A 9,485-nucleotide genomic window follows, 5' to 3' on the forward strand; every position below is an offset into this window, starting at 1 on the left:
ACTATAATCTAGTAAATCTATACGATTATGTCTGTAAGCAAAGGAAAATACTTTAAAATATTAAGGGAAGGATCTGCTCACTAAAAAAGCAGCTGTTAATTAAGATATGCCTAGTAAACAGTCTGTGTATAAATTCTTCTCTGCTTTAGAAAAAAGCTGGGAATATCCTCAGGACAGTTAACTTACATAATTCAGGCGCTCTCTGCAGTGAAGTAAAGAAAGTTGGTATTGTCAGCACCTTATACTTAAAAATCATGATCCAAGTACACACAAAAATTACAAGATTAACTAGAAATAATGTAATTTGTATATAACACCATTTTGTATATATGTATACTTATATATACATGTATATAAAATAAATACAAAAAGAACTTTTATTTGACTTCTAGTTTCAATGTTCTCAAGACATCTACAGCTACGTTATTAATGGTGCCTCTTCCTCTGTAAGAGTCAGAAATTTACTTCAGTGAAAAGGAAACGTCTCACTGCATCACGGGATGTTGTGGCTTAGTGCTTTTGGACGCAGCTCAAATGTCACAAGACCTGGAAATGGCCCAGTAACTCCTGGCAAGGCTGACAGAGCTGGTCTGATACCAAAGCTTATCAAAGACTTGTGTTTTTTCCTGTTTTCTCCTGTGTGACATTGTGGTGGAAGATGCCATCCAAAGCATACTCAATAATTTCGGGTTCAAAATTCTACCTGCAAATTCATTCTGTAGTAGCAGCTTTGAAAGGACTGTTTTCCACTGGTTCTTATCCCTGTAGCAGGAGAAACCCTCTTGTCAACCTTGGCTGCTTCTTGCAAGCCCCCTGCCATGCCCTTCCTTCAAGATCCCTTTCTGTGCCTTGCCAGTTCTGCCCCAGGCATGTTGACCCCTGATATTGCCCACCATGAGGAAAACACGGATTCTCTGTAAACTCCCTTCCTCCTCCTCTGCCTCCTACCCTCCCAGGTATGAACCCCCACGTTTCTTATACAGACTGGGGAGCGCATCCAGCACCCCACATTCCATGCTCAGGCACTGCTGGCTACTCCGCGCTATTCCCTTTCCCCCACACATTCAAAGGACCTTGTCTATCCTCACTGCTTTTGTTGTTCTCCGAAGTCCCCTTTACTACTCTGACAGGAACACCAGGTTTCAGGAAGGAGGCAACATTCATCTTTACTATAGGCATCCTAATTTTCTGCTGCCAGAGCTCGTAAGCAAATGCTGGCCCTCTGAAACTGCAGCCACCTGTGGCTTCTGACCTTTGGGAGAAAAGCTGTAAGGGACTGTTTTGAGGGGGTTTTTTTGGTGTTGGATTTTTTTTTCAAACTGAAAGAGGGTTGATTTAGATTAGATATTAGGAAGTAATTCTTGACTGTGAGGGTGGTGATACATTAGAACAGGTTGCCCAGAAAAGTGGATGCCCCATCCCTGGAAGTGTTCAAGGCCAGGTTGGATGGGGCTCTCAGCAACCTGGTCTAGAGGGGGGCATCCTCACCCATGGCAGGGGAGTTGGAACTAAATGACATTTAAGGTTCCTTCCAACCCAAAACATTCTATGATTCTATAATGACTTTTAACCTGAGACTAATTCAAACACATCCTGTTGAACACTTATGAAAGGAATAAAAAAAAACCTACACAGAAAACTCAAATGGACTGAACAGGGTGAAACTTCACACAGGTAGAGAACCTCTTTGTACAGAAGAAAGAAACTTTTTTTTTTTCCATGTCAGCATGCCTAAGAATCCTATTTTAACCACAGAGCTGCATTTGGAACTTCCTTAATACATCAGCAGTGGTTAGTTACAGTGCCTAGCTAATCAGGCAGCTTCCACATATATACTTTACAGACTCATATGAAAGTCAAATCATCATTACCAAGCAAATCAATCGAAAGCCCCTTATTTTCATGCTGCTTTTTCTAACATCAAGACCAGTAGTTTTTAGCGTGCACTTTTAAAATCACTAGTTTATTTTTAAGGAAAATGCTTTTAATATAACTGGGAAAGGTGAGCTTATGGACATAGATGCACTGTACAGGCAGCTTGCTTGTTTTTTGTTCTTACTGTTTGCCAACTGAAAAAGATTGAAAATCATTTCTCTAGATATGCTTAAAATCTCAAAATATGACATAAAATCCAGGAACCCAAATTTAAACCAAACAACATCTAGCTAACAGTTAGCTGTCTAACCCGCCAGGAAAGTTTATATATCCCATCCCCTTGTCAAAACTAAGTAGAAATAGGATAATAGCTTGCTAATGCAACCAGCTGAGCCAACCTTTTATCTCAAGCAGACACGGTCCATACTCAGAAAGTTCCAAACAGACTCTGCACAGAATCATTCTCCTTAAAATGTCATGAATTGCCTGTTTGAACTTGAAAAGTCCCAGAGAAAAAAAAAGCAGAAAAAGAATTGAGCCAAGGCTGCAAAGCTGGGTACCCAAAACTTAGTGAGTGCCAGAATACAGGAAGACTGGACAGAACTCAGCAGGCAATGTGCCAGAGGGAACAGGAGAAAAATTAAATCAACATGATATTCTTTTTGCTAACTTGGTAGAGTCTATTAGTAACAGGGTAAGATTAGCACAAGAGATTTGCACCATCGTGAACAGAAACTCCTTGTACACTCCCTACCATCCACCTTTGTCTAGCAACCCATTAATATCAAGCAAGTATAATATGCTAGTAGGTTAAATTTGCTAATAAACCAGGATATGAACATGTTATAGCTACTTAGTATTCAGTTTGCTCTTTTATAAATGATTTGGTAGAGAATCAGGCCCTCCTCTCCCTCTCTAGCTGACTCTCATCTGATTCTAATTCAATTTCTCTGCCTATTGTTTATTTCACCGCTCCCCTGTGAAGTGTCAAATGCTGATGTTCCGTCAGCCTAGAACTGTCGTTTATATTTGTCATTCAGTCCTTGTTAAAAAATAAAACAGGACTGCGCCTGCCTTGGAGCGCTCTGCCTGGGAATTCCCTGTGGTAAAATTAGTCCATTTAGATGGAAAGTTTTGTGTCACTCCCCTGTCTAAATTGGCAGATCTGGCTCTTTTGCAAAAACCAATAAACTGTGAACCTTGATGCATCTGTCAATCAAACTCATCTTTCGTGAGCAAAGCCAGATGACAACAAAAGCTGGGCAGGCTCCTCCGATTGGTTCTTCTCATTTAGGCATATCAGGAGGCACCTGTCACTCCTCTGGCTCAGCATCACGCTCAGAGGGACTCCATTCCCAGAGAGATGAAGCCTTACTGGGGGCTGGGTTGGGGTTGGGATGGGAATGAGAAAGGGGGAGTTTACCCTTCTCACTTTCAGTACAATCTGCAGCTTGGTTCCTTCCTCATAGCTCTGGTGGGAGGCAAGGAATTGGCATCACCTTTTGTTCTGGAAATGCTTTTTTCACATCTTAAGCAAGCTCTTTGAATTTCTTAAACTGCAGGTTTTCTGGTGGCTAAAAGGATGCAGCAGGAGCAGTAAATGTGACATGCTATATCCCTGGGGCTCTGGGAACTAAGCCACAATACCACAGAGGAGAGACAGGACACATTCCAAACCCCTTTCCAAAGCTGCTGCGCCTATCTGATCACTCACTGAGGAGAAGCATAGAAGGTATTTCTACCTGTCTGCTAGGAAAGAAGGGGATTTCAAACTGTTTGCATGTCAAAGGAAGCATTTCATATAAAGGCATAAAAGAGGGAATAAAATGGCAGCAAAGATCAATAGCTCACACCACAGGACTTGAGAGGAGCTGGCGCTTAGGAGCTGATGATACCCCAGGAACAATCCGCAATGAAAGCAGAACTTCATAGGACATCTCAACTTGTCCAGTTTTCACTGGAAAGTTCTGCACTCTGCTCTGTGCCCAAAAAAGGAGAGCCAATTTTTTTTTGCTTTTGCTTTCCAAAAACTGATTTACAATTGTTTTTGTAGTGTTCTCATTTGCGTACTTGCTTTAGGTTGCCATTGAACCAATCAAGAAACCTTTTCTTCCACAGAGCTGTTGCTTGATGGTGGATTTATGTTGCCTCTTAGGCACCTCATAACAAATCTCATCTCAGGTATCTGTATTTTCTCTTTCTACTTTGTTTTGCTCAGAACAGCTCTGCCATCGTATGTCACTTACACTGTTTGCAGGTACCACTGTAATTATCTTGGCAGTGCAGTAGCCAAACAGTTCTCTCAAAATCAGAATATGATACATGACTATTTCTCACAGTTGCCTTACAAGTCTCATCAAAGTTTTCTGCTTTTGCTCCAAGAAGGATATGTGATAAAAGACTGAAATCTCAGCCTCCCTAAAACAGTTGTGAGTTCTTTTGGTTCTACCATCCAGTGTCAATTACAGGCTCAAAAATAAAAGACAAAAAGCTTAAAAACAAACTGCAGAAAAGCTCTTTATGACATTAAAGCTCGTGTAAATATTCTTACTTACTGAGTGTTTGAGACTTGCCAAACTGGGCATACAAAGCACAGATTTTCATGTGAGATGAATCTGGTAAAACACTGACTAGGTGATACTAATTAGCTTTCATATACACATTTACTGGGCTACACATATAAGGTCAAAATATGATCTGTACATCAGTGTTTGAGGTCTTGAAAAGAGTGCTGGAAGACTGCTTTTAGCAGGCAGGTTACAGGGTACTGAGTGAGTACACAAAGTAAGCATAGCCAACGGCTGCAGTCTTGGAAAGAAACGCTACAAACTGAGACTATGAGCTATCAGCTACAGATACTGAGACAATGACTGTGCATTATGTACTGTATGCAGTAAGACATCATTCCTGTCCTGACCAACCTACTTATCATTAGACAAAACTGAAAGGGAAAGTGACTCAGTCAGTGCTGCTCACCTGATCATTGACAGCAAAGGAACAACATATAACTCTAACCGGCTCTGCCAGCACACTGGATCCTCCTGCCCTTTATGCAGGTATGGATAAAAGCAAAGGGAACCATCATCAATTAGCCTAGCTAGGCTTTTTTGCAGTTTGGTTGTTTTTTTTTTTTTTAAAGATTCTTGAGAAAGTAAATGAAAGAAAAGATAATGAATCTTCAACACAGGTTCTCTACCTGCTGCATCATTTTCTGGCAGGGGAATATATTCATGTAATACATACAATGTTTAAGCAAATGAATTGGGAAACACTGTGACAAAATAGAAGAGAAACTTTATAATGCTGCATTGTAGAAATAGAGTGCTAACAGAGAGGTCACAGAAGCACACCAGTAGGCCAAAGAACGGCCATAAAGCCGTTAATTAATTTCACTGTTTTGGGAGACACTTGGCCAAGATTCCCAAAAGCAGCTCTCTAAAACGTAGCTCATACTCAAGGATCTAACCAAACACCACAAGTTTCCCAGAATCACCAACAGCCCAGCACTTTCCCCATCATGAGCACCTTTTCTTGTTGCAGAGGCACACAGAAGTGGAATTCCTCCCATGGTTTATTCCCATCCCAAGACTCTGCTTTGAAGGTTCACTGCCCAACAAGTATGAGAAACTGGCCAGTATTCTGAAGTGTACAATCTTTTGTTATTTGGTTTCACCTTTGTCAAAATATTCCAAAGGCTCAGTTTCTGCAGTTGTCACCAGCACTTCTAAAGAGTCCAAATGTGAGCTAGGTATGTAAATATGTACAGCTCAGTTATTTGTACTAGAAGACTTTGAAAAGTGTTCAGACACACAGTTGCACATTATACACTGAGTTTTAGCTTTCTTGAAATTTTTTGTTAAAGATCCCTGAAAATCTACCCATCTTTTTTTCTTTCTCTATCTATTCAGACCTTAGCTTTAATTAATTTATTTATTTTTAACTTGCTCTTCTTTGAAAATTCTGGGGTTTAGGTTGAATAGGAAAATTCTCACCCTGTTCTTCTGCCACCTAGATTATATATTCACCATTCAACTTCTTTTTAGGTTTTGGTATAAATCAGAACAAACTTAAATTATACCCTGTGCTCCAACTATTTAATTGTTCTCTCCCTTCTGCCTGTATCAGGTGATCACTCTCAGTAGATTTAGATACTACTATGTGCAGCAGAAATTCCCTTGTTGCTTTGTGTTTGCACAGCAGGTAACATAGTAGGCTCCTGGCGCACTACAGAAGTCTCAAAGAACTCCCACAAAATAAACTCTCAACAGCAAAGTATTTTTGGGGAAAAGCCCACAAAATACCATTGTTGTGAAACATCCAGGTGATACAGAACTTTTCTTCTCCTTGGCGGCGAATTCTCTGAAATTCCTGACTTCTGGGTCATAGCGCCAGATGTGAAGTTCCCACCAAAGGAGGGGAGATATGTCGCTATCCCGAGTGCCGCAGCTTCTGTGCCGTAGCACAAGGTACTGCGATCTTCCCAAAAGCATCTCCTTAGTGAAGCCGCTTGGCTGGACCAGCACACACTCACACACACGGGCACACACAAATACACGGATGGCTCCAGTAATATGAGTCAGCAGCAAAGAGGCAGGAAGGGTCTCTGTGTAGACTTCCATGGATGAAGGTTTATTGCAACTCCATCGTGAAGGAGCCCAGTGACAAAGATAACAGAGAATGAAGGGTCCAGGTTTAAGTACAGGAGCAGGCAAGCACCAGTGACCAATGATCTGATGGCACTGGGGCGGTATGCAGGCGGGACTAGGGTATGGGAGCCAATGGGGAAGCTCTGGAGGACTGGCGAGGGGCAAGGGCCAATGGGAGGAACCTGGAGTGGAGAACCTTCTAGGGCAAGGACATATAAGGTAACAAAAGGGCGGAGAGGCCAGCGGCCAACCAGGAACGCAGAACCGGGTTACATTAACATAGCAACACAAAGCATTCTGGGGGACACTTCTTTTCTCACTGTAACCTGGGAGATGTCTCTGGTAGTAGGGCCTGTCTCACCACAGAACTCTCTTTGTTCTTTGTAGCACAGGCTAATTGGCCACCACAGGGAGAGAGAGTGGAAATAAGACTAAAAATAACTCAGAACAGTGTTTGATTCTGGGAAGTTGTCACAGTCTATATCAATATCTCCAGTATTACCAAATGTACTTTTCTAGTTTTGTCTTTAAGTATGGATTGCCTGTTTTGACTTACTATTGTTTGTTTATTCGTGTGTACGTCTTCATTTCTATTTTGCTTGGATAATACAACAAAACTAAAAAAAAAAAAAAAAAAAAAAAAAAAAAAATCTTTATTTGCTCTGAGACCTGTTTGCATTCCCAAGCTGAGCCTGAGCACAGATATCATCCATTCTCTCAGAAGAGAATGAGACACCAGAACATTTGAGACCCATGGTGAAGAGTATGCAGGGAAAGGAAGATGTTTCTGTGGTCATGTCACAAGGCTGGGCCTCATCATTTTTGTGTTCCTTTCTAAGGTGACTAGAAGGCTTTTTGGAGTCTTTCCTTCTAAGTGAGTCATACATTGGCAAGGGTACTAGGTTTTTTTTGTCATCTCTGAACTACAAAGGTTTTAATTCAGGAAAATCAAAGCTTCGGTGTATCTCTTCCCTTGTACAACCACTCAGAACACAGAAAAGTTGAGCCTGGATTATTTGGTTGCTTACGCACGAACCATGAGTTTTTTGTGCAATATACATGTATCTGTGTATGCTAACAGTGAGTATCAGAGCCCACGTTAAATGGCCAACCAAAAGCCTCAGAAGGCAGCTGGAAGCTTAGACTATGGTTTATGCTCCAGAACAGTTCTTAATTTGCCAAAACAGACACTCAGTTTGAAATACCCCATGCTGCTAACAGAGGAGATACATACTGACAACAATCATACAGATGCAAGAACTTCCTTATGCTCCTTCTCTTCAGATGTAGGTATTGTGATTGCAGGTCATCTCACTTTGTCCCATTAACCCTATTTCAAAGCACAGTAAATCTATAAACCACTGATCAGCTGGTTTGCTTAGCAAAGACAGAAAATATTTTTCCTGACACTCCTTAGGCACCCAAAACTAGTGGGCAGTCTGTCTAATATGGCTTGCTCCTAAACTGATCAACCTTGAAAAAAAAAGGCAGGATTCTAGTTTTGGTTAGCAGGGCCAAAATAATAACATTTTTTTCTACCATCTATTCCCATTATATTATATTTTTCCCCCAAAATGAGCTTTTGTCAACCTCTTATTCAAATGCTGAGCAAGTCATCTAAGATACAACCCAGACTGAAGAAGCCAAAGAGAGAAGAAAATGGTTGTTAGAAGGAGAAGAGGAAACAGTTTAAAACCAAAAGCACCAGCCATACCTCCTCCATGGAGGACTTCATGTCCCTTGAATAAACACAGTGCAAAAGAACTCCTTCATGCTGCTCTCTGGGCTGCCGAAGTAGCAGACTGCTACTCACGGAAGTTTCTGCTGTGAATGCAGGCATGACTCCAGTGTTTGAAAATACATTATATGGATAGCAACCAACTTGTACGTACAATCAATTATGGTTCTCAATTTGAGCAACGAGATTTTACCTTTTTCTGCTTTCTGTACCTTTTCTCAATCCTGCAGGATGTTCATCTACATTGTGGTTAACTCACTCAGGCTCATTGGAGAGTTCCTATCAAGCTCAGTTAATGCTGCAATATTGGTATGACAAGTTACCCGTGCTGTGCTAAAGACAGAGGTTGACTGTACAAATGTCAGTGAGAATCTGTCAGTTCTGCTCCTGACTATCTGCTTGGCCGTGAGGTCAGTCCCCTGAATTTCGTTTTACTAACCATAAATGGAGTTGGTTAAAGACAAATTGCTATACAGACCATTGCCATCTCCTGCTTGAATCACAAGCACACCAGAAGGCACTCAGGGATCTTTATCTTCGAGCAACCACAATAATTCTTTCTTACAAGTCACACATGAATAAAACCCTCTTGTTTCTGATTAGACCATCTACAACCTTCTGTAAACCTCCATTACAGGTTAGTCACTGCATAAACGAGGCACAGCATTGTTATTGCTTCCTCCACCAAATATACAAGAATATTTACGTAGTTCTTCAAGGCTCCAGGCAGAAATTTTAGCTACACCATTCACTCAAAGATCTTTCCAAATTCAAATGCTTTTCATGTCTTCAGGAATTTTCTGTTCAGTTTAACAATTGGGACACTTTCTTACCTTTATCTGTGCTCCTCATGGTCTGTTGCTGTGCTGCTCAGGGCATTCTTTGACCTCTGCATCCCCTGGCGTCAGAAAGACTCTTAATTGGAATTCGTCAAAATGGTTCCTGAACACTCTCCAGAAGATAAGCTACAGGCTTCCTTAGCAGTACCAGACTCTGCAGGTCACAAGAACACGAGAAAAAGATGGCGATTGATTAAATTACAAAGAAGCAAATTAAAAGCTGATTAAAATTTTTCCTCAACAGTTTGTATTTTGACCAACTGAATTTGTAACCACCGGAAGTTACCAAGATTCCACAAAAGACTGGACATTTTATAAACAGAAAATAATTCAGGGTTATGAGCACTCAACAAGCATTCTGCAGATTATGTGAGCTCACAACAAACT

General features: G+C 41.0%; 1 long non-coding RNA gene across 1 annotated transcript in view; it reads right to left on the minus strand.

The window, feature by feature from the left end:
• The window catches only part of LOC116447011, a 94,217-nt gene extending 84,935 nt beyond the window's left edge, over positions 1-9,282 (minus strand). Inside the window, exon 1 of the long non-coding RNA XR_004241468.1 lies at positions 9,093-9,282. This is a non-coding gene — a long non-coding RNA (uncharacterized LOC116447011). The remainder of the gene's footprint in view (positions 1-9,092) is intronic.
• Between the last annotated feature and the right edge of the window lie 203 nt (positions 9,283-9,485).

This window comes from Corvus moneduloides, chromosome 8 (genome assembly GCF_009650955.1).
Source record: "Corvus moneduloides isolate bCorMon1 chromosome 8, bCorMon1.pri, whole genome shotgun sequence".
Classification (NCBI taxonomy): Eukaryota; Metazoa; Chordata; class Aves; order Passeriformes; family Corvidae; genus Corvus; species Corvus moneduloides.